General features: G+C 45.7%; 1 protein-coding gene across 1 annotated transcript in view; it reads left to right on the forward strand.

Moving 5' to 3' along the window:
* The first annotated feature begins 744 nt into the window (after nucleotides 1–744).
* The window catches only part of LOC311116662 (protein tyrosine phosphatase type IVA 2-like), a 43686-nt gene continuing 19757 nt past the window's right edge, over nucleotides 745–24673 (forward strand). The window contains exon 1 of the mRNA XM_084191719.1: nucleotides 745–833. The gene's annotated coding sequence lies outside the window, so the exon portion shown is untranslated. The remainder of the gene's footprint in view (nucleotides 834–24673) is intronic.

Raw genomic sequence — 24673 nt, forward strand, 5'->3', positions numbered from 1 at the left:
AGCATCATATTAATGTTTATATATCCATTGTATACATGAATCTCGGCAAAGTTGGATCCTGTTTCAATCATGTCTTTGATCACATTCCTGTGGGTCAAACAAAAACACCCTAATGATTGGTTGGCAATAGAGCCTCCCACAATGCAGGCGATGGATGCAGGATGCGGTCAAAATTTCATGACCCTTGATCACATGGTTTTTGTCAAGTTCATGGAGTCAACATGTAGGCACAAGTCGGACAATTTGTAAATTATGCAATACACTTTGAAGGCGGTGAACAAGGATGGCCAGACTTGACAAAAATGATCCACTCGAACACTTATAATGGCTCAATGTACAACCTATTGAGTCCTATTGCTCATCACTCCGAGATTGGCGATGACGAGAGGTTGACCAAATCGGCAATTTATAGTCGGAACTAGGAAACGCGGAAATTTCGATTTGCTGATTCGTTGAACGCGGCACTTGTATAACTACAACCACTTAGCAACTCGGACATTTCTGAGATTCCTAGTTCCGACTAGCACATGAACGCGGCATTACTACTGCTCAACCTGAAATAAACATTATATCTCTCAGTGATTCCAGTTTAATATTAGCACATTTGTTAAACATTATTGTTGTTTTGTGATGACAGTGGTTTTGATCACTGGTTTTCTTGCGTACAAAGTGACGCAAAAAAGATTACCACCTTGAAACTCCTCCCAACAGTTCCGATGTGAGCTCTCTCACCCACCTTTGAGAGGAACTAAAAAGATATCTGACAGCAGTTACTGCCCTCCATCCACATTCTCCGGGATAGTCACTGGTTTTCAATGTTCAGCCTGCTCTTTGTAAGTAAGAACGCTTGTTCATATCGTTATACATTATCACAAAAAAAACCCAGATATAACTATTTCGCAATAGCGTCGGTCTTATTGGGAAGAAAGTAACGTTAGCTAGCTAAGGCTAGCCTGCTAACGCGGGGATATGGCAGCTAAATAACATTACGCGAAGCTGCAGAGTTGGAGAACGACGTTATCTACAAATAATGTTGGCAAAACACCAAGGTCCAAGTTAAACGAAACATTAATAGCGAACGAGTAGTAGTTTTAATCGAAAAAGCCTTAACATCGATAACAGCTAGCTAGCTAACGTTAGCCAGTCAGCTGTCCGTTTCCTGCGTAACGCCGGTAGCTAGCTATAGTAAGTTAACGTTAGCTTAGTTAGCACGTTAACCACGGTAATGGACGCGAGCTAACTAACGAATCTACAAGGGGGGATTGTGGTTTCAGCCAACCATCTAAGCCAAAGTAGCCATCGATAATAACTAGGTATTTTTTTCTGTTTATCTACCCAGATAGCTTTGTTAGTGCTAGCTAGCTAGCTACTCGTTTGACCCACACTAACAGTTACAGCCCAGTGTGACCCATTTATTTTCTTAACTGCCTTGCTTGTAGCCGGCTAGTTAGCATAACGACGTTAGCAGGGTAGCTAGTTTCATGGCTTGACAGACGGAGAAGGGGCAAGCCAACGTTGTTGGCTAACATTACAGTTACACACACAGCGACCTATTTTACAAGACATGCGGACCCGTTTCTTGTGTCAATGTTATCTTTTGTCCTCGATATTAATTAGCCGACCAAGAAAGCTTACTAGCCAAATATAATTAGCCTGTTTGCTAATTGCTAGGTAGCTAGATGATGCTTCTACTGTACCCAATGATGTATAGTTATACTCCTTGCTTCTAGCTACCTTACTTGCCCTTGTTCCTGTTCACATGTAGCTAACGTTAGCCTAGCTGCGCAGTGTTGAACTGGAAACGCCGCTGTCTGAATTGGATGTACAGAGTTTCGGTCGGTCCTAAGGTTGGCTACGGACAGGTGTAACACGATATAACGTGTCAACTAAATTCAAAAAAAAAAAATACAAATCGGGATGGAAAAACGCATTAACTGTTAACTTATACGACTAAAACCAGATATAAAGTATGTAGAAAAGATAGTGCTCATATATTTATTTATTTATAATATAGTCTAAGTCATCATAATAAAATCTAGACAATCAGGGAGAATTGAAAATTCCCAAAACAATGAATTTAGCAGAATATGTAAGAATCGCATGAAATTACCTTATACTGCAACATTTTCTCCCAGCTGCATGGCAGAATGTGTAGAATTGTAGGAAATTTGCTTTAAAACTGCAAACATGTCTCATGCTCCCTGCTACCCCCACCACCTAAGCCCCCTTTTCATCCAGAAAAAACCCTGATCATAACATCCACTCCTGCTTCAGTGTATTCTTTGTCAGGGTATTTCAAATCAAATTGTATTTGTCACATGCTTACTTACAAGCCCTTAACCAACAATGAAGTTTTAAGAAAAATAAGTGTTAAGTAAAAAATTGATAAATAATTAAAGAGCAGCAGTATAATAACAGTAGTGAGGCTATGTACTGGGAGTACTGGTACGGAGTCAATGTGCGGGGGCAGAGAGTAGCAGCAGCGTAAAAGAGGGGGTGGGGGGAACAATGCAAATAGTCTGGGTAGCCATTTGATCAGGAGTCTTATGGCTTGGGGGTAGAAGCTGTTAAGAAGCCTTTTGGACCTAGGCTTGGCACTCCGGTACCACTTGCCGTGCGGTAGCAGAGAGAACAGTCTATCACTAGGGTGGCTGGAGTCTTTGACAATTTTTAGGGCCTTCCTCTGACACCGCCTGGTATAGAGGTCCTGAACGGCAAGAAGCTTGGCCCCAGTGATGTACTGGGCCGTATGCACTACCCTCTGTAGTGCCTTGCGGTCGGAGGCCGAGCAGTTGCCATACCAGGCGGTGATGCAACCAGTCAAGATGTTCTCGGGTGCAGCTGTATAACTTTTTGAGGATCTGGGGACCCATGCCAAATCCTTTGTCTCCCGAGGGGGACTAGGCTTTGTCCTGATCGCTCCACGACTGGCTTGGTGTGTTTGGACCATGATAGTTTATTGGTGATGTGGACACCAAGGAACTTGAAGCTCTCAACCTACTCCACTACAGCCCCGTCGATGAGAATGGGGGCGTGCTCGGTCCTCTTTTTCCTGTAGTCCACAATCATCTCCTTTGTCTTGATCACGTTGAGGGAGAGGTTGTTATCCTGGCACCACAGGGCCAGGTCTATGACCTCCTCCTTATAGGCTGTCTTGTCGGTGATCAGGCCTACCACTGCTGTGTCGTCGGCAAACTTAATTATGGTGTTGGAGTCGTGTCTGTGCAGTCATGGGTGAACAGGGAGTACAGGAGGGGACTGAGCACGCATCCATGAGGGGCCCCTGTGTTGAGGATCAGCGTGGCAGATGTGTTGTTACCTACGCTTACCACCTGGGGGTGACCCGTCAGGAAGTTAAGGATCCAGTTGCAGAGAGCGGTGTTTATTCCCAGGGTCCTTAGCTTAGTGATGAGCTTTGAGGGCACTATGGTGCTGAGCTGTAGTCAATTATTAGCATTCTCACTTGGGTGTTCCTGTTGTTCAGGGCAGTGTGGAGTGCAATAGAGGTTGCATCATCTGTGGATCTGTTGGGGCGGTTTGAAATTTGGAGTGGGTCTAGGGTTTCTGGGATAATGGTGTTAATGTGAGCCATGACCAGCCTTTCAAAGCACTTCATGGCTACTAACGTGAGTGCTACGGGTCGGTAGTCATTTAGGCAGGTTACGTAAGTGTTCTTGGGCACAGGGACTATGGTGGTCTGCTTGAAACATGTTGGTATTATAGACTCAGACAGGGACAGGTTGAAAATGTCAGCGAAGACACTTGCCAGTTGGTCAACGCATGCTCGGAGTACACGTCCTGGTAATCCATCTGGCCCTGCGGCCTTGTGAATGTTGACCTGTTTAAAGGTCTTACTCACATTTGCTACAGAGAGCGTGATCACACTGTCGTCCGGAACAGCTGATGCTTTCATGCATGCTTCAGTGTTGCTTGCCTCGAAGCGAGCATAGAAGTAATTTAGCTCATCTGGTAGGCTCGTGTCACTGGGCAGCTTGCGGCTGTGCTTCCCTTTGTAGTCTGTAATAGTATGCAAGCCCTGCCACATCCGACGAGCGTCGGAGCCGGCGTAGTACGATTCAGTCTTAGTCCTATATTGACGCTTTGCCAGTTTGATGGTTCGTCGGAGGGCGTTGCGGGTTTTCTTATAAGCGTTCGGGTTAGAGTCCCGCTCCTTGAATGTGGCAGCTCTACCCTTTAGCTCAATGCGGATGTTGCCTGTAATCCATGGCTTCCGGTTGGGGTATGTACGTACGGTCACTGTGGGGACGACGTCATCGATGCACTTATTGATGAAGCCAGTGACTGATGTGTACTCCTCTATGCCATCGGAAGAATCCCGGAACATATTTGATTTTGTGTTCCTGCTGTTGTTTACAAATATACACAGAGACGGTGGCAGAAACATTATGTACAAAATAAGTTACAAATAACGTGAAAAAACACACACAATAGCACAATTGGTTAGGAGCCCGTAAAACGGCAGCCATCTCCTCTGGTGCCATTCTTTTGAAGGTTCTTTTTTTTTGGTCTATTTGACAGTGAGTGACAACTACAATTTATTTTGGGGTGGAAAGGTTGAATGTGCAAAGGATGTCACACTGCTTGCTTAGTGAGTACCACTTCCTCCTGATTCTGCCTATTCCTGTCTGAACTCGGGACCTCTGCCTCACGCACGTGACCGTACTCCCGCAAGCGTCTTGTCCGATCGCGCCACCTCAAAGGCTAGCTAATGAGGTGACACAGGCACGACACTTAAAGCTGAGGAGTTCACACATCCCCATGTTCTACACAGGCAGTTTACACACACCCAGTGTGGGCGGATCAGTCAGAAGGTAAGCTTAGACGTTCCTACTTAGGAGTCATGGCAAGGTGACCTATTTATTCATGCACTTGTAAAGTAGCTGTAGGTGGATATACATCACTCTAAGGTATCACTGGCTACCAGTGCCTGCTCAGTTTTGATTACTGAGCATTGCTTTGACTAATTAACAAAATAGGCCATACAAATCCTATACATTGCATTCGGAAAGTATTCAGACCCCTTCACTTTTTCTACATTTTGTTACGTTACAGCCGTATTTTAAAATTGATAAAGTTGTTTTTTACCCTCATCAATCTACAGACAATACCCCGTAATGACAAAGCAAAAAACAGGTTTTTATACATTTTTTCAAATTTCTAAAAAATAAAACCAGGAATATTACATTTACATATGTATTCAGACCCTTTACTCAGTACTTTGTTGAAGCACCTTTGGCAGCGATTACAGCCTCAAGTCTTCTTGGGTACGACGCTACAAGCTTGGCACACCTGTATTTGGGGAGTTTCTCCCATTCTTCTCTGCAGATCATCTCAAGCTCTGTCAGGTTGGATGGGGAGCATCGCTGCACAGCTATTTTCAGGTCTCTCCATAGATGTTTGATCGGGTTCAAGTCCGGGCTCTGGCTGGGCCACTCAAGGACATTCAGAGACTTGTCCGGAAGCCACTCATGCATTGTCTTGGTTGTGTGCTTAGGGTCGTTGTCCTGTTGGAAGGTGACCCTTTACCCCAGTCTGAGGTCCTGAACCTGCTCCAGAGCGCTTTCATCAAGGATCTCTCTGTACTTTGCTCTGTTCATCTTTCCCTCGATCCTGACTAGTCTCCCAGTCCATGCCGCTGAAAAACATCCCCACAACATGATGCTGCCACCGTCATGCTTCACTGTAGGGATGGTATTGGCCAGGTGATGAGCGGTGCCTGGTTTCCTCCAGACGTGACACTTGGCATTCAGGCCAAAGAGTTCAATCTTGGTTTCATCAGACCAGAGGATCTTGTTTCTCATGGTCAGAGTCCTTTAGGTGCCTTTTGGCAAACTCAAAGCGGGCTGTCGGTCCTTTTACTGAGGAGTGGCTTCGGTCTGGTCACTCTACCAGAAAGGCCTGATTGGTGGAGTGCTGCAGAGATGGTTGTCCTTCTGGAAGGTTCTCCCATCTCCACAGAGGAGATTTTAGATTGAATACATTTGGAAACGTTTCTAAAAACCTGTTTTCGTTTTGTCATTATGGGGTATTGTGTGTAGATTTATAAAAAATAAATATTGAATCCATTTTAGAATAAGGCTGTAACGTAACAATGTGGAAAAGGTCAAGGGGTCTGCACTTTCCGAATGCACTGTGTATCATAATGATCTGTAACAATTGAACTGTAAATCCATTTCCTGTAGGACATTGTTAGCTTATTTTATTGTTTCAAGTACGGTTGTCACAATCCCAGTGTCCATGTCAGAAAGGAAAACACAAAGCAGACAGCTCTTTTTGGACCTTTAAAAACACAACTGCAATATTGTGTGCTATAGCTTGGAAAATAAAAATGTGATTCTGGGTGACATCAGGCTGTTTGTCTCCAACATCAGGACTGTTTTCTACAGGAAATATAGTCCGTTTCATGTTTTGTTTCCTTGTGACGATACCTCTGAGTATGGCAATGCTAGTATAGTAACAACCCTAGTGGGTCACACTGAACTGCTTTATTAGAAAGCTAATTGACGTACAAGGCTGGAGCTGGGAGCTGCTCTGGAAATAGCTCACTTCAGCCAGCCCACATGTATACAGCCTGACGTCAAGGGCAAGCCTTTGACGGCCAGGCAGGGAGGGCCTCATTCCCCAGATTCCATGCTACACATACCGGTATCACACCCCACTTCCTGTCTGTGTTCTTTTGTACACTATGTGCTCTGGATAGAGGTTGGCCTCATCACCCTTGGCAATTTCCTACTCTACTTTTGATCACCTCCTTTTGAGACACAGCCACAGATCTAGGATCGTCTCACCTCCCCAAAATCCTAGCCTTGCTGTTTTTAAGGAGAAACATTACAAAAGGCTGATCAGTTTGGGCTTGGGAAGTGTTGATCCCTCTCCCTGGGGCTTGGATTGGCAGTAAACATGGTGTGAGTCATTGTGAAAACAAATGTTTGCTCACACTGCAACTGAATTGTCTGCTTTGAACACCGATAGTCAAGTCTTCTCAATGCTGGATGGTACTAGACATTGCTGTGGTCCATTGTCATTTTGTCTACATTACTACTTTACGCTTGTAGACAGAATTGCATATTTTATAGTCAAATAGTGAAGGTGTCTTTTTGTACGGGAACTAGATGGGTGGTGTCTGTGTCACAGCCACCACTTCGCTAGATGGTGTGACATTTGGCACACAGAGGAAGGTTCCCCTCTCTGTATTAGCAGCATAAAGAAAGACGAGCGTGACAACAGTGGAAGTCTTCAGCCTTGGTTACCGTAACTGAGACTAGCTGTGGCAGGTACAGTAACATGAGGCTAGGCAAGGGTCACTACAGGGGGGGCAGGGAGCTGTCTGTGTAGCTGGCACCGGGCCTGGTTTGACCACAGGGTGCCTGTGTCTGTTGAATGGTGGTGTTGATGAGCTTGTAATGTGTTCTAGTCTGCCTGGTGTAACGGATTAGCCCATTAAAACATTTCTTTATGCCCCTGGGGCTCTGGCTGGAGTGATGGAGAGAGGGATCACTAACCTCTGGTTTGGTGCATGTGTTGGGGGGAGGAGGGGGTGCTGTGCACTCGCTGCTCCTGACATCCACTCGGCTCTCTCTCTCCACTATGTCCTCCTGTGGACACTCAAGGTAGGCCCACAGGTCTGGGATCAAATTACACCACACTTAATCATAGAGTAGCCAGCCCTCCTGGTTGACATTTTTTTGCAGAAGACCTCTATTTTGGTGGTCTCTGGTACACTCTAATGCCTTGATTCCATCTGAAATACACATCGAAATTATTGAATACTTTATCGAGTTTACCTCACAGATTGGAAAAAAATGGTAGTGTAGAAAGACATGACTTTACAATTTTAAATGACTGAAAATTGATGAATTCCAATATATTGTTGTTTTGGATATTTTCTAGGCCTATATGATCAGGACTGTTTTCTAAGTAGGAGAACATTTAACCTGTCTTCTCTTGAGATGAAGTCTTATTTACTGTTTTACTGCAAGATACGCCACAATGTTTGTTCTTCAAATTATGCATTTTTATTTAAACTGGAAAATGAAGTAAATAGCCCACATTATCTTGACAAATTAATTAAAGTTAAGTTTTTCCAGGTTTCTGTTCCCCACCCACACAATTTTATTTCTTCTGTCAATCACACTTTTTAAATAGGAAAAAACAACAATTAGATGTTCTAAGTCCGCAAACAATGCTTAAACCACATCAGGAGACCACTTTTAAGGTCTGGGGAAAAATCTGAGAGAGAGAGATTTTTGGGTGTAGTGACCCTTTTAATTCATGTTTTTGTAGTGCACGTGAAGGTGCAGTTTGAAAAACGAATACCCGCTGGATTGATGAAAATAATATCATTCTGCCCGGTAAGCATAGGCTACTTTGTAGTTAACATTTTAATTGAGAAGGATTTTGGGAAATCTTTTCCATCTACCAGAAGTCTGTTTTCATTAGCATCATCGTTATGGCTACACAAAGTGGTACATGTGTGCACTGCACACGGGCGTTCTCATTGCCTCTTCAGAAAGCTGCAGGAAATTCGAAATCACTGATGCATTCTGTTCGTCTTATGATAAACTTGGGCTAATTAGTAAATGTTCAGTACATTTAGTTGATTACCTACAAAGGTCAATACTTTTTTGAATATTGTTGAATTCCATTTTAATGCCTGTATTCCGCGAGGGCCCTAATTATCATATTCGGACCAGAATGAGGCTCTCCACTACCTATTGTTCCTGTAGTGATGATTCACCATCTTCATCTAATGTTTTCATAATTTAACTGCAGATAATTGCCAAAAAGCCTAGGCCTGCTACCAGTAGCCTATGCAAATTAGGGAGCCATATGAATGGCTCTCTGCGATTCGGTAGGCTACACTGACCACGACATCATAGCAAAAAACAAAACCAGGCATTTCTTTGGTGTACTTGTTCCGATGCGATACCATCGACATATAACCACATTGCGTGATTTACAGTGCATTTGGAAAGTATTCAGACCCCTTGACTTTTTCCACATTTTGTTACGTTACAGCCTTATTCTAAAATTGATTTAAATTGTTTTTTTAATCATCAATCTACACACAATACCCCATAATGACAAAGCGAAAACAGATTATTAGACTTTTTTGCAAATCTATTAAAAATAAAAAACATACCTTATTTACCTAAGTATTTAGACCCTTTGCTATGAGACTCGAAATTGAGCTCAGGTGCATCCTGTTTCCATTGATCATCCTTGAGATGTTTCTACGACTTGATTGGAGTCCACCTGTGGTAAATTCAATTGATTGGACATGATTTGGCAAGACACACACCTGTCTATAAAAGGTCCCACAGTTGACAGTGCATGTCAGAGCAAAAACCAAGCCATGAGGTTGAAGGAATTGTCCGTAGAGCTCCGATACAGGATTGTGTCAAGGCACAGATCTGGGGAAGGGTACCAAAACATTTCTGCAGCACTGAAGGTCCCCAAGAACACAGTGGCCTCCATCTTTCTTAAATGGAAGAAGTTTGGAACCACCAAGACTCTTCCTAGAGATGGCCGACCGGCCAAACTGAGCAATCGGGGAGAAGGGCCTTGGTCAGGGAGGTGACCAAGAACCTGATGGTCACTCTGACAGAGCTCCAGAGTTCTTCTGTGGAGATGGGAGAACCTTCCAGAAGGACAACCATCTCTGCAGCTCTCCACCAATCAGGCCTTTATGGTAGAGTGGCCAGACGGAAGCCACTCCTCAGTAAAAGGCACATGACTGCCCGCTTGGAGTTTGCCAAAAGGCACCTAAAGGACTCTGACCATGAGAAAGAAGATTATCTGGTCTGATGAAACCAAGATTGAATTCTGGCCTGAATGCCAAGCGTCATGTCTGGAGGAAACCTGGCACCATCCCTACGGTGAAGCATGGTGGTGGCAGCATCATGCTGTGGGGATGTTTTTCAGCGGGCAGCGGGAGACTAGTCAGGATCGAGGGAAAGATGATCAGAGCACAGTACAGAGAGACCCTTGATGAAAACCTGCTCCAGAGCGCTCAGGACCTCAGACTGGGGAGAAGGTTAATCTTCCAAGAGGACAACGACCCTAAGCACACAGCCAAGACAACGCAGGAGTGGCTTCGGGACAAGTCTCTGAATGTCTTTGAGTGGCCCAGTCAGAGCCCGGACTTGAACCTGATCTAATATCTATGGAGAGACCTGAAAATAGCTGTGCAGCAACGCTCCCCATCCAACCTGACAGAGCTTGAGAGGATCTGCAGAGAAGAATGGGAGAAACTCCCCAAATACAGGTGTGCCAAGCTTGTAGCGTCATACCCAAGGAGACTCAAGGTTGTAATCGCAGCCAAAGGTGCTTCAACAACGTACTGAGTAAAGGGTCTGAATACATATGTAAATGTGATATTTCAGGGTTAAAAAAATAGTACATTTGAGATACATTTAGAAAAAACAGTTTTTGCTTTGTCATTTTGGGGTATTGTTTAGATTGATGAAGGGGGGAAAAAAAACAATTACATCAATTTTAGAATAAGGCTGTAATGTAACAAAATGTGGAAAAAGTCAAGGTGTCTGAATACTTTCCGAACGCGATGTATGAATGGCAAAGGGATATAAGAGATCAAATTTATTCAGTCACCTTTTATAAACTAGTTAACAACTAGTTGTCAATCAACGCAGAGCAGCCTACTATGCGCCAAGACTCTGCGTGGCTATGTGAAACACAAAATTATCAAATGGGCCGAAATGAATGTGTGAAACAATGACAAGCTTTGGTCCAAAATAAGCCCATAGAAACGCGTTGGGCTGATTTTGGACAGATTTTTGCGAGTTAAACCTCTCGCTTCCCCTCTGCTGCGTTTTCCTGTCATCATTCGCTTTGTGACTGACCGATTTCTGTCCTCTCAATAGATTGCTAGAAGATGCTTCTAGTTTATAGCGTGCGACAGCTTGATATACAAGTATACCCCCTGGACAGGATGCTAAGTCCTAGATCTGTGCCTAAGACTTTACCCAGGACTACAGTAGCTTCTCTCTTTTCTCTATCCCTCCTGGTGCTGCACCTCCTGCTTGTCAGTGTTAATATTTAAAGAGGCGCACCGCTGCTCCTTTGTGATCTCTCCTGGAGGGACAGGAGCTGTCCCTTCTGGAACTCCTGTCTGTCGCCTCCCCAGAGATACCCGCCCGTCGTTATGGCAACAGGCATTCCCTGTTGCGTCTGTTTTGAGTGGCATCTGGAGTCTTCGATCCACAGGCTGTGATTGAATGGGCTAGGCCAACCGCTAACCCTTTGCCAGGCCATGGATGAATGACTTGATTAGAGATTTGGCTCAAGGCTACTTTCTCAAGGTGGTCTTATCAAAGGATTATGATGCATGATATAGTTGTGGTGAATCTTGGTGTTGGCTGTCAATCAGAGTACACACACACGACTGCCACAGAAAGTGGCTGTCATGAATTTTATGTCTCCCTCCGTGTTAATATTAAATCCCTTGGTTCTGTCTGGTTATATGACAACTTGTTCTAAGTGCGAAGGGCGAACCATAAGGCCTAATTTGTGCGTGTTTGTATATGCATGTGCAGGCGTGCCTTTGTTCTGAAATGTATTCTCAGTAAAATAAATGAGTTACCCATCTTAAATTAAGTGAAAGTTCAAACAAAACCCTCTAGACACGGAACTTCCCTGTCTCTCCACTTAACATTAGGAAACCCCAGTGTTATTAAAGGCCCAACACTGTCTCTTCCAGCCCGTATAGGACAGGACAGCAGACCTGGTTTCAAATTCTATTGAAATAATTATAAATTCTTCATTTGGGCTTGATTTGAGTTTGCCTTATGCAATTGAATCAATGGAAAAGTTCCCAAAGGGCAAACCCCACCCACCTGGCACTCCATGACAGGCTAAAGCAAACACTGTAGTATTTGAACCCAGGTCTGCAGGACAGGTGGTTAGGTGACCTGCCTTACCCTCTCCACCACTATCTGGCCAGGGCTGGTTAGGCGGCCCGGCCCGGGGTGCTAGCCTTATAGAAGGGACCTGATTAGATTGGTGACAGGAGATTATGACTCATTAAAAAGCTCAGGGGCAGCTGCCTGGTGACTGTCCATCCTAGCCCATTTTCCACCATAATGGCACTTTACCTGACACACTTTTCAAATGTCTAGAAATGTACATGTTTTGTGCTCTTGTAGGAAGCAATCACTCCCATATTGCTGACTATAAGTTATCTATAACTGGGCTAATAACTCACTAACTAGCAAAGGATATGAACAAAATGTGCACACGTGGTTACATGCAGCGCTTGCTTTTGATCTCAAAACAAGTGCATCTACTCAGCACCACAGCGTAAACACAGTCCAGTTCAAGGTAAATGGCACAGATCCATATATGGCAATGGTCTATTTGCATATAGGCCTACTGCAGCTCTGATTGTACTCTACACAGAGCTGTGTAGCATAACCAGTCTGAGGTGTGAGCAATAGAATCCTACTCCGATGCGTTCTGCCTACAACAAAATCTCTCACATAGTTTGTTTTGTTTCGGTATGTTGCATTGAAAGTGGCTAATATTGCGTTGATTTTATCAAAATTGCCACAGTAAAGTGAAAAGTTGATAGTGTTAACTAAGAGGGAAAACTCTAGAAAAGTGAGTGAAGTTCAATCCCGTGCTTCTCTCCGTGGGCTGATATTTATTTTGTGCTCTGCAGAAGGGGGTAGTCTACTGGGGGTAGTCTTGGGCTACTGTGGACTCACGCAGCTTAGCGGTAACATTGGTGGACACCCCTTCAAATTAGTGGGTTCGGCTATTTCAGCCACACCCGTTGCTGACAGGTGTATAAAATCGAGCACAAAGCCATGTAATCTCCATAGAGCTCAGTGACTTTCAACTTGGCACCGTCATAGGATGCCACCTTTCCAACAAGTCAGTTTGTCAAATTTCTGCCCTGCTAGAGCTGCCCCGGTCAACTGTATGTGCTGTTATTGTGAAGTGGAAACGTCTAGGAGCAACAACGGCTCAGCCGCGAAGTGGTAGGCCACACAAGCTCACAGAACGGGACCGGCGAGTGCTGAAGCGCGTAGCGTGTAAAAAATCGTCTGTCCTCGGTTGCAACACTTACTACCGAGTTCCAAACTACCTCTGGAAGCAACATGAGCACAAGAACTGTTCATCAGGAGCTTCATGAAATGGATTTCAATGGCCGAGCAGCCGCACACAAGCCTAAGATCACCATGCGCAATGCCAAGCGTCGGCTGGAGTGGTGTAAAGCTCGCCGCAATTGGACTCTGGAGCAGTGGAAAAGCGTTTTCTGGAGTGAAGAATCACACTTCACCGTCTGATGGACGAATATGGGTATGCCAGGAGAACGCTACCTGCCTGAATGCATAATGCAACATTTGGTGGAGGAGGAATAATGGTCTGGGGCTGTTTTTCATGGTTTGGGCTAGGCCCCTTAGTTCCAGTGAAGGGAAATCTTAACGCTACAGCAAACAATGACATTCTAGATGATTTTGTGCTTCGAACTTTGTGGCAAATTTGGGGAAGGCCCTTTCCTGTTTCAGCATGACAATGCCCCCGTGCACAAAGCAAGGTCCATACAGAAATGGTTTCTCGATCGGTGTGGAAGAACTTGACTGGCCTGCATCAGTCCCTGACCTCACCAATGCTCGTGGCTGAATGGAAGCAAGTCTCCGCAGCAATGTTCCAACATCTATTGGAAAGCCTTCCCAGAAGAGTGGAGGCTGTTATAGCAGCAAAGGGGGGACCAACTCTATATTAATGCCCATAATTTTGGAATGAGATTGTCACGAGGTGTCCAAATACTTTTGGTCATGTAGTGTACTTTGACAAGTGTTGCTTGTTCCTCTTTTTCACTTTCACACCCCCTTTCAGTCATTGGGATGGGATGGTTTTCTCTCCCCCTTTCAGTCACTGGGGGTAGGTGGATTTTCACTAGTGGGTTAGTAAAGAACCTGGGATGAAACTGTGGTTGTTCTGCTTAGGATGTAAGACATCAACAGTGACCTGGTGTTCCATTTGAAAAGCTAACAGGAAGTGGCGCTAACTGGACCTTGCCAAGGAGATTTAAATATATTATGCTATTACCTGTCCGGGAGAGCACAGTACCCCACCCTCTCATCCTGCCCAGAAGGGCCTCTGGCTCAGAGCCTTCTTTGGGTAACATTTAGGATATTTATACCTCTAGACTGACTGGGATAGTGCCTGTCCGCTGTGGTAGTCTGAACCACAATAGTCCCTAGTCTACACAAACACACAGAGCTACAGATCCAGACCCAGACTGAATCTGATCACCCAGTGTTTCTTCTGGTAATATGTAGCAGTGGGGGAAAAGGGGGGGGACAATTGCATTGCAGGTCGGAAACATTTAAAATCAAGAGAATAAACTTTTTTTTTTTAAACAGGAGCTTTTTATGTAGAGTTGTGTTGCGAATTCCGTTCTGTGAGCGGCGAGGCAGACATAAGGCTAGCAGCCACACATTGAGTGTGTGGAGCCAGGAACTGTCCCTTTTTTGTGTGGTGCTAAAACGTTGTAATTTGTCCACGCGCAGAGCTTATGTTCCCTCTCCCCACGTGAGAATACGACACGTTGCCAAGTTTACTTTCCCTGGATAGCCTAGCTCACGCGAAAATGGCTAACATAAAAAGAGAGGTTATGATAAGGGCATAGGCTACAACATCACTGCGGAAACAGGTGTTGCGCGAGTGAAATCCCCAGTTTGGAAGGACAATAACGCGGTAGATGGTTACACAGCCTCCACGAAGTACAAGCAGGTAGGCCTGTGTCTGTTAGCCCATATAGCTAAAGCCCATAGGGTTGAGTCCTGAGGTCCCCGTACCGAGCGGTTCGGTACGAATACGTGTACCGTTACACCCCTTTCAGATACAATTTCTATTCTATAGTCCCTACCAGCCCGACAGTGGCTACTTTGTGTTCTAAGAACCAGCCTACCAACCCGGCAGTGGCTGCTTTGTGTTCTAAGAACCGGCCTACCAACCCGGCAGTGGCTGCTTTGTGTTCTAAGAACCAGCCTACCAGCCCGGCAGTGGCTGCTTTGTGTTCTAAGAACCGGCCTACCAACCCGGCAGTGGCTGCTTTGTGTTCTAAGAACCAGCCTACCAGCCCGGCAGTGGCTGCTTTGTGTTCTAAGAACCGGCCTACCAACCCGGCAGTGGCTGCTTTGTGTTCTAAGAACCGGCCTACCAACCCGGCAGTGGCTGCTTTGTGTTCTAAGAACCAGCCTACCAGCCCGGCAGTGGCTGCTTTGTGTTCTAAGAACCGGCCTACCAGCCCGGCAGTGGCTGCTTTGTGTTCTAAGAACCGGCCTACCAGCCCGGCAATGGCTGCTTTGTGTTCTAAGAACCGGCCTACCAACCCGGCAGTGGCTGCTTTGTGTTCTAAGAACCGGCCTACCAGCCCGGCAATGGCTGCTTTGTGTTCTAAGAACCGGCCTACCAACCCGGCAGTGGCTGCTTTGTGTTCTAAGAACTGGCCTACCAGCCCGGCAGTGGCTGCTTTGTGTTCTAAGAACTGGCCTACCAACCCGACAGTGGCTGCTTTGTGTTCTAAGAACCAGCCTACCAGCCCGGCAGTGGCTGCTTTGTGTTCTAAGAACCGGCCTACCAACCCGGCAGTGGCTGCTTTGTGTTCTAAGAACCAGCCTACCAGCCCAGCAGCGGCTACTTTGTGTTCTAAGAACCAGCCTACCAGCCCAGCAGCGGCTACTTTGTGTTCTAAGAACCAGCCAACATTCTCTGAACCCTCCCCATTACCATTTCAGTTCTTTCACACAGGAATTCAGTAAACAAAACGAGGACCCCTCAAAATCAGTCAGTCACACCAGTATCACTTTCAGCCAGAGACACCTGTATGCAAATCCTCTTCGTCCAATCAGTTGACTTCATTTGGAGGCGTTGCTAGATTAGTGCAGTTAGTTTTTCTCTCTCAGCCTGTGTGCTGCTGCTGCAGGTGTGTTGCGGCAGTCCTGTCCTGCTCATGTCCTGACATGTCTCCTTTTTTATTCCCTCACATGTCATGAGCGGAGCGAGGCAGAAAAGAAACAATGGTGGGAGGGAAAGAAACCGGAGGCTCTGTACTGTCCTTGGTTGTAAACTAAGGTGTGTGTGATCCTAAATGCCTCCAGTAAGGCAGGGGGTGGGGCAGTCAATAGTACAACTTCCTGTAACTGTTTGCATTTCCCCGTGGTGACATGTCAACACGCCCACCTGCTAACGTTCTGCCCCGCTCTGCTCCTCTCTGGACTCTCACCCCAGCCCAGCCGGAACAAAAACCTTCTTGTCTTTTGAAGCGTAGTTATTTTTCCTCTCTTGTGACCCAGTAGTGGCTTCCATTTGTCCCGCACTCGTGATGAGGAGTTTTGACTCTAGTTTACTGACCAAAGACATGACTGAAACAGGAACCAATTTTCTGCAATTTATGTGGCTATATACAAATACAGTGGAGAAAAAAAGTATTTAGTCAGCCACCAATTGTGCACGTTCTCCCACTTAAAAAGATGAGAGGCCTGTAATTTTCATCATAGGTACACGTCAACTATGACAGACAATGAGGAAAAAAAATCCAGAAAATCACATTGTAGGATTTTTTATGAATTTATTTGCAAATTATGGTGGAAAATAAGTATTTGGTCAATAACAAAAGTTTCTCAATACTTTGTTATATACCCTTTGTTGGCAATGACACAGGTCAAACGTTTTCTGTAAGTCTTCACCAGGTTTTCACACACTGTTGCTGGTATTTTGGCCCATTCCTCCATGCAGATCTCCTCTAGAGCAGTGACGTTTTGGGGCTGTCGCTGGGCAACACAGACTTTCAACTCCCTCCAAAGATTTTCTATGGGGTTGAGATCTGGAGACTGGCTAGGCCACTCCAGGACCTTGAAATGCTTCTTACGAAGCCACTCCTTCGTTGCCCGGGCGGTGTGTTTGGGATCATTGTCATGCTGAAAGACCCAGCCACGTTTCATCTTCAATGCCCTTGCTGATGGAAGGAGGTTTTCACTCAAAATCTCACGATACATGGCCCCATTCATTCTTTCCTTTACACGGATCAGTCGTCCTGGTCCCTTTGCAGAAAAGCAATGCAATGCAAATAGTCTGGGTAGCCATTTGGTTAGATGTTCAGGAGTCTTATGGCTTGGGGGTAGAAGTTGTTTAGAAGCCTCTTGGACCTAGACTTGGCACTCCGATACCCAAGCAAGCCAGGATCTGTTCTAACCAGGACAGGGCTCCCTCCCCAGCTAGCCCGCCAGGACTTGTTCTAACCTGGCCAAGGCTCCCTCCCAGGCCAGGCATTCCCCTAGTCCCCTGGCCCAGCTCCCACACTGCCCTCCAGCTGGTCTGAGCCCGAGCCAGCCCCAGAGAACTAGACAGAACCACAGACTCTCTCTTCCCCAGACACTTCCTCAGTCCCCAAGACTGGGCATGGTACATTTCTGACACCTGCCTGCCCAACTGTGGGAGGAAGTGGTCTAAGGCTGGGAGTTGCCAGGGACTTGACGATATCACCATACTTAGGTGCCGATACGTATTGCGATTCGATCTTCCAAACATTTTTCTCACCATATGTCTGCTGCAGAGGGACGAGAGAGCCATGAGAAAACTAGTTTTGATCAGTCACGGGGAGAAAAAAAAGTGCTGAAAACAAATTTGCACGCTATGAATTAAAAATACTGGAGTTTTGGCGCAAAAATATAGCGATATTGTCAAAACTATATGATATATCGTCAAAAATATCCCGACATGTGACTCCATTTTTTTCTTCTCCCCCCAGCACTATCTAGTAGTGCTAGTTTGTATTCATTTGAAAGTCAACAAATGGCTTGTGCTATTTCAGTATCTGAACGCCTTTCCTGTTGCCTTTTGTTTCTGTAAGATTAGTCTCTGCTGACCTACCTAGTTACCCGTGCCAGGTCATCTGTGTTTCCATGTTATATACATTTACATTTTAGTCATTTACAAGACGCTCTTATCCAGAGCGACTTACAGGAGCAATTAGTCAAGTGCCTTGCTCAAGGGCACATCGACAGATTTTTCACCTAGTCGGCTTGGGGATTAGAACCAGCCACCTTTCGGTTACTGCTTAGACCCACAATATTATCGTGACCTAAGCCCATGTTCCAGCAGATTCCTCTAGCCTAAATCTTCAGCACAGCCACCGGGCAAATAAACAACTGACATATCAGCCTATATTTGTGACAAAACCCCTGATGCCAAAACACACTTGTGTGAACCGGTGGTCCTTGCTTGTGTCACAAATGGCACCCTATTCCCTACATAGTGCACTACTTTTGAACAGGGCCCATATGGCTCTGGTCAAAAGTAGTGCACTATGTAGGGAATAGGGTGCCATTTGGGACTCAGCCTGGGTCCGTGCCAGTGGCTCAGCTGGATTTGTAGTAAAGATATGGGGGATCTGAGGAAGGGGATTAGGTCGCTGTGGTGGATATATTAGTTATTCAAACCTCCTGCTGATCCCACGTTTAACCCTGTTCAGGGATGTCGGAGGGGTAGAGAGGAGGGTTGACATGTTATCTCAGGTGGTTTAGGTTTCACTTCTCATGGATGTTAGCTAGGCTATAGCCTAGCATATATTACCTTGAAATCCCACAGCATTTATCCTTTTCACATGGAGAATATGTAAGAGACATAAAACTGGTTGCTTGGATCCTGGATGCTGATTGGATGAGCAGCGTTCCAAGTCGTGCTGTGTTGGCCGTCACAGACACACCTATGCCTGCGAACAGTTCCATCTGAAAATGATCACTGTGCCTCATAAGAATATCATGTTCATGTTGCTGTCCCAATCATCTCTTGTATTTATCTCCCCTTGCTTCCAGCCTAGCATTTAGCCTCGCTGTCTGCCTGTCCGACCTCGGAAACAATGTTTCACTTTTGAATTTCTATCTCTGTAGTACCATACATGGAGTGAACGGTGCCCAGAAGAACTTTTTCCCAGTCAGTCAAAATCGTGCATCAACATCATTATCATGGACATATCCAAATAAATGCCAATAGGAAAAAAACTAAAACAAACGAAAATGCAGCTAGTGTACTGTCATTCCAGGTTCAATGTTTGACGTGACTGAGTTAGCTAGCTACCTGGCTAGCTAGCAATTGACAAGAACGTTATCCAGCCTGCGTAGCAAACATTTAGTTAAGAATGAACAACTATGCAAAAATAATTAATGACTGGGTCGCGTCTGTAGCAACATGACCAAAAGATGACCAGATTTTTGTCTGGACTATATCGCGTCATGGCGATCAACGCCATTTACCTGTGACTGTATTCATGATACAGCACTACCTCTTACCTGTGACTGTATTCATGGTACAGCACTGCCTCTTACCTGTGACTTGTATTCATGGTACAGCACTGCCTCTTACCTGTGACTGTATTCATGGTACAGCACTGCCTCTTACCTGTGACTGTATTCATGGTACAGCACTGCCTCTTACCTGTGACTGTATTCATGATACAGCACTGCCTCTTACCTGTGACTGTATTCATGGTACAGCACTGCCTCTTACCTGTGACTGTATTCATGGTACAGCACTGCCTCTTACCTGTGACTGTATTCATGGTACAGCACTGCCTCTTACCTGTGACTGTATTCATGGTACAGCACTGCCTCTTGTGCCTTATTGCATAGTTGTTAGTCGATTTAAAGTCCCATTGTAGCAGGTCTCTCCTGTGGTTTAGCCGTCCAGGCAGTCTTTCTCACTGGCACACGTCCCACTGCTGATAATACCAGCCTATTAAATGTGACCTGTCAAACACAGAATTCACTCACCGCTGATTCCCTTACTAACATGCAAATAAAGCTCAGTCCCATTATTTCACCATCAGTCACTTGTTTTGTAATTAGTCTAGGACTCTTTTTGTTTTACGCTCTGTCTGAAACGCGCACACACGGCTGCTTTGCCATCAGATCTAACCTAGTTGTTTTCCCGAGCCAAGCTTTACAAGGGAGCCCCTGGCTGCACTCCCAGCCCTGCCATTATCTGTTGGGTTTGTTCTCTCTGTTCTCTGATACTGGGCTCATTCTCACACTCTATACACCACTACTAGTGCTGAGCGATTTGTGCTTTTTGAGGTCTGTACGATTTTGGTTCGATTATGAACAAATGATCACAGGTCTCTGTTTCAATTTATTATTTTTAGACATGAAATGCACTATGCATTGTGGGTTGAATGCTGTAACACAGATTAAAACTGTTAATAAAAGTCCCATGTTGGTAATAACTGCCCATTTTACTGCTTATCACGTATTAACCATATTTTATTCACATTACTTGAATAAAATATTTCAGTTGTGTATTTTACGTTTGTTTTATTTGATGACTTTATTATTTAATTCCAAGTCATCTCTATAGAGCTGCTGCCTATACTGTCTGACAATCACTATTTTAGGTCTTCAAATAAATAAGGCATACTTTTATGACTGCTGAATACCAACTATCAATCACTTAGATCATGTATTTTCAGGTAGAGATACCTCATGATGTAACTGCTCTCTATCCCTCTCAATCATGCTTTCTTCTCCCCTTCTCCGGACAAGTAGGTGCAATGGATTATGGTCATTGTGTAGTTAACATTTCCTATGTAGAATATTGGCCTGTCGGAAACAACTCCCTACTACATCGTACAGTTCGGGCTTGATCTGATTTATCTAGAGAAACTGCAGTGAGAAAATGAACATTGAGCTCACAGAAGAACAAAAAAAACAAAATGGAATTCTAATAATTGAACCTACGTCAAATTACCGAAATGTAGTTTAATCGCTCAGCACTAGCCACTATCCTCCCACAGTTGTATTTTTGTATTTCTTTTTCACTCTCCCTTCCCTCTGTCACAGTGTGTGATATTGCGCTTAGAGTGGCCAGCTGATTGGGGCCGATGGGTCTAATATACTCTCCCTATCAGCTCTCACACGCCCTGCCCGGCAGTGTCGTACAGTACAGGCCCACCATGGGAACACGTGACGAGCAGGGCACCAAGAGGATACTCTCCCTCTGTCTCTGGGCCTAGATGTCGAGCAGGGCACCAAGAGGAGACTCTCCCTCTGTCTCTGGGCCTAGATGTCGAGCAGGGCACCAAGAGGAGACTCTCCCTCTGTCTCTGGGCCTAGATGTCGAGCAGGGCACCAAGAGGAGACTCTCCCTCTGTCTCTGGGCCTAGATGTCGAGCAGGGCACCAAGAGGAGACTCTCCCTCTGTCTCTGGGCCTAGATGTCGAGCAGGGCACCAAGAGGAGACTCTCCCTCTGTCTCTGGGCCTAGATGTCGAGCAGGGCACCAAGAGGAGACTCTCCCTCTCTGTCTCTGGGCCTAGATGTCGAGCAGGGCACCAAGAGGAGACTCTCCCTCTCTGTCTCTGGGCCTAGATGTCGAGCAGGGCACCAAGAGGAGACTCTCCCTCTCTGTCTCTGGGCCTAGATGTCGAGCAGGGCACCAAGAGGAGACTCTCTGTCTCTGGGCCTAGATGTCGAGCAGGGCACCAAGAGGAGACTCTCCCTCTCTGTCTCTGGGCCTAGATGTCGAGCAGGGCACCAAGAGGAGACTCTCCCTCTCTGTCTCTGGGCCTAGATGTCGAGCAGGGCACCAAGAGGAGACTCTCCCTCTCTGTCTCTGGGCCTAGATGTCGAGCAGGGCACCAAGAGGAGACTCTCCCTCTCTGTCTCTGGGCCTAGATGTCGAGCAGGGCACCAAGAGGAGACTCTCCCTCTCTGTCTCTGGGCCTAGATGTCGAGCAGGGCACCAAGAGGAGACTCTCCCTCTCTGTCTCTGGGCCTTGATGTCGAGCAGGGCACCAAGAGGAGACTCTCCCTCTCTCTGGGCCGAGCTGCCTATGTCTCAGAGGCTGCGTCCCAAACGGCTCGCTATTCCCTTTATGCTGCACTACTTCTGACCGATACCACAGGGAATAGGGTACCGTTTGGGACAGAGCCAGGGCCTCGGACCCTCAGCTAGGCCCCAGTACTGCAAGTTTACTCACTCACTGACTTATCTCCTAGTTTAGCTTCCGCAGACAAGGGGGGGTTGATGTGCAACCTAGCTGTCCTTTCTCAGAATATGTGTGGGTAGTTTAGTGGTTGTGTGTGTGTGTGTGTGTGTGGTGACTGACTTGTGTTTTGTAATGTTTTTCCCAGGTTCATATAGGCTAAGCCCACTATGCCTATCTCTAGGCATCAGGTGAAGGAAAATACTTAATGTAGCTAGTTGAACTATTTCTTAGTGCTGAGTGGACACACAATGTGTACCCAACAACATTCAGTCCAGCTGGAAAACAAAGGGAGGTGTTGGTACTCCCAACAGGGAAGTGGTTGTAGGGTATGTGGAACACAGCAGGAGAACTGATTAGCTTGTGACCTTTTGTGTTCTCCTTCATTAGGACTTGTGCAGGAGCTGTGAGGTAATGACGAATAATCATGACACTTTATGCTAATCACATAGCCTAATCATGCAAATCATAAAGTAGCCTAATTTTATAGAAGTTGTAGGTTAGAAAAAAAGAATGAAGCGCTCCTAACTCAGTTGACCTGAATGTGGCCTAGACCTGAATGGGTCCCTTGTTGGCATTTGTTTTGTGTGTAGGCCTAGCTGTGTGTTTGTTGGATAGTTCCGTTATTTATTTTTTTTGGTTGAAATTACTTGACGGAATTTGACCAATATTGACTATTTTATTATATTGGTGTAGGCCTACATCTGTCAATTACTCATGGTTAGGCTACACGATTATGCCTGATAGCAGTCAGTTTCACACTCACACAGACACAGTGTTCATTTCCGTGTTGTATTTCCTGTGTGGTAACGAACACATTGTCTGAGTTGGTGTGTTTACTCAGTCCTCCATCTGGGCTGACAGCTGGCTGTAATTGCAGAAGGACTAGTTTGCAAATATGGCAGAGTTATTTGCATGAGTTCCCTGCAGCGTTGCGGAAGCAGGGCTGGTCTGGCCTTACCACAATGTCCCTGCTGTGGGCTATTCCTTTAGCTAGTGCTACTCACAGAGACAGGCTATAACTGGGGATGTTCCTTTAGCTAGTGCTACTCACAGAGACAGGCTATAACTGGGGATGTTCCTTTAGCTAGTGCTACTCACAGAGACAGGCTATAACTGGGGATGTTCCTTTAGCTAGTGCTACTCACAGAGACAGGCTATAACTGGGGATGTTCCTTTAGCTAGTGCCACTCAGAGAGACAGGCTATAACTGGGGATGTTCCTTTAGCTAGTGCTACTCACAGAGACAGGCTATAACTGGGGATGTTCCTTTAGCTAGTGCTACTCACAGAGACAGGCTATAACTGGGGATGTTCCTTTAGCTAGTGCTACTCACAGAGACAGGCTATAACTGGGGATGTTCCTTTAGCTAGTGCTACTCACAGAGACAGGCTATAACTGGGGATGTTCCTTTAGCTAGTGCCACTCAGAGAGACAGGCTATAACTGGGGATGTTCCTTTAGCTAGTGCCACTCAGAGAGACAGGCTATAACTGGGGATGTTCCTTTAGCTAGTGCCACTCAGAGAGACAGGCTATAACTGGGGATGTTCCTTTAGCTAGTGCTACTCACAGAGACAGGCTATAACTGGGGATGTTCCTTTAGCTAGTGCTACTCACAGAGACAGGCTATAACTGGGGATGTTCCTTTAGCTAGTGCCACTCAGAGAGACAGGCTATAACTGGGGATGTTCCTTTAGCTAGTGCCACTCAGAGAGACAGGCTATAACTGGGGATGTTCCTTTAGCTAGTGCCACTCAGAGAGACAGGCTATAACTGGGGATGTTCCTTTAGCTAGTGCTACTCACAGAGACAGGCTATAACTGGGGATGTTCCTTTAGCTAGTGCTACTCACAGAGACAGGCTATAACTGGGGATGTTCCTTTAGCTAGTGCTACTCACAGAGACAGGCTATAACTGGGGATGTTCCTTTAGCTAGTGCCACTCAGAGAGACAGGCTATAACTGGGGATGTTCCTTTAGCTAGTGCTACTCACAGAGACAGGCTATAACTGGGGATGTTCCTTTAGCTAGTGCCACTCAGAGAGACAGGCTATAACTGGGGATGTTCCTTTAGCTAGTGCTACTCACAGAGACAGGCTATAACTGGGGATGTTCCTTTAGCTAGTGCCACTCAGAGAGACAGGCTATAACTGGGGATGTTCCTTTAGCTAGTGCTACTCACAGAGACAGGCTATAACTGGGGATGTTCCTTTAGCTAGTGCTACTCACAGAGACAGGCTATAACTGGGGATGTTCCTTTAGCTAGTGCCACTCAGAGAGACAGGCTATAACTGGGGATGTTCCTTTAGCTAGTGCCACTCAGAGAGACAGGCTATAACTGGGGATGTTCCTTTAACTAATGCCACTCAGAGAGACAGGCTATAACTGGGGATGTTCCTTTAGCTAGTGCCACTCAGAGAGACAGGCTATAACTGGGGATGTTCCTTTAGCTAGTGCTACTCACAGAGACAGGCTATAACTGGGGATGTTCCTTTAACTAATGCCACTCATAGAGACAGGCTATAACTGGGGATGTTCCTTTAGCTAGTGCCACTCAGAGAGACAGGCTATAACTGGGGATGTTCCTTTAACTAATGCCACTCATAGAGACAGGCTATAACTGGGGATGTTCCTTTAACTA

The sequence above is a fragment of the Coregonus lavaretus genome (genome assembly GCF_964263955.1).
Source record: "Coregonus lavaretus genome assembly, contig: HAP1_SCAFFOLD_1859, whole genome shotgun sequence".
Taxonomy (NCBI): Eukaryota; Metazoa; Chordata; class Actinopteri; order Salmoniformes; family Salmonidae; genus Coregonus; species Coregonus lavaretus.